The following is a 1,728-nucleotide window of genomic DNA, read 5'->3' as shown; positions in this document are numbered from 1 at the left end:
TGGGTTTTTATATATCGTGATTTTCTTGATGTAATCTTCTAAAATATTAGCAGCTTTTTTGTCTTGAATAACTTTTAGTCTAGGTATGTAACCATCTTCTCTACATTTAGAGCCTTCGAAGCAATTTGTGTGAATATTTTTGAAATGGTCAACGACATTTAAAATAAATTTTTGTAATGTGTCAGGGTCTCCTCCACATTTTTCCATGGCCCAATACAAATGATTTCGCATTGGGGCTCTTTTATCGCTCAACTCCAGGTGCCAGGTCTTACCTGAATTGGCTCTATTGCCTTTTGTAATTTTGTCCATACCTAACGCGAAACTCTTAGCAGCGTGCCACTTATCGTTGGAGTTCACTGTATTTAGTCGCTCATTGACTAATTTGTTTATTGAAGCATTTCGGTCATGCGCGTGTTCTAGTATGGCGATTTTCTTTTTATCGAACTCTTCGTATATTCTTTTAGTACCTAAGGTTTCGTGACGTTGACTGCATGGGTCGTCATCTTTCGATATATTTTGGTAATTGACGACTTTGTGTGTTTCAAGCCCAAGAGCAACAACGTCGCAATGAAATGCGCTTTTCCTCTGGGAGTGGCGCGCGTCACTTTGAATTCTTATTCCATTTTCTTGTGTTGCAGTTTTCTCTTGGTGTAAGGCCTCTTGCGTCGAACCACCTCAACATCAACCGCCGCGGTAATTGTGTTTTGTATATCACGGAAACACCTAGACCCCGTGTTTCCAATATTGGCCAAACGCGTAAATTTTTTTTATACTGCACGTGCAACATTCCACTTGTTACAAAAGCTAAATACATACTGATATTTGCCTTATAATTTTTACCAACCTTATCGGACGAAGAAATTGGAATTTTATGCAAATTTTCACAAACCAACACCAATTCAAGAACATTTCCTTTATAGTTATCAGATTCAATTGACATCGGACAGCTACAAATAGCAGTGCTCTTGTACCTGGCTTATAAGTGTTTTTAAAAACCAGAGAGATATATATATATATATATATATATATTATTGGATTTAATTTATTATATAAATAAAAATATAAAAAATTAAATTGTATTTATACAGATATTGAGTGCGTGCATTGTTTTTTGACACCGTGTGTGACAGTGAGACCAATCGACTTTTTGGGAAGTGGAAGAGCTCCGAGTGCCAGAAACACTACCACTAGACGGAAAATGTACGGGCATTTTTGGAAAATGCTAGATTACATGAACGCTTGGCGAGAGCCTAGATATATTTCAAAAAAAATTAGGGAGTTAGCCCGTAAAAATTTGAATATTGTATTCCACAAAAGACAAATCATGCCTAGTTGCGTAGTATCAAAAGTCAGAGAGGTGGGGTGGCGGAGTGGTTAGCACTTTCGCCTCGCAGCAAGAGGAGCCGGGTTCGATCCCAGCTTGTGGCACTGGGTGAAAACTCGGAACAACTCCTTCCGCGTTGAGTTTGCAAGTTCTCTCCCCACTGGTTTAAGGGGTTTTCCCCCGAGCTCTTCGGTTTCCCCTCCCATAAAAACTTGTTGAGGTTAACGGTAATAGTTAGTGTAGGGAGCTGTTGGCTCGATCGCGTGGCATGCAGGGCTTGCCACCACCCTCCTACGCATTGTAACCCGGCCACCTGAATTAATGGCTTCAAAAGTCGCTTGATGACTTAGGCCTAAGGTGGTGCCTTGGGTATTAGCCTAGCTGATGATGAATCCTGATGGAAT

This window comes from Leiobunum rupestre, chromosome 8, assembly GCF_980474605.1.
Source record: "Leiobunum rupestre chromosome 8, qqLeiRupe1.1.hap1, whole genome shotgun sequence".
NCBI classification, from domain to species: domain Eukaryota; kingdom Metazoa; phylum Arthropoda; class Arachnida; order Opiliones; family Sclerosomatidae; genus Leiobunum; species Leiobunum rupestre.
Note: the sequence above shows the minus strand (reverse complement) of the source record.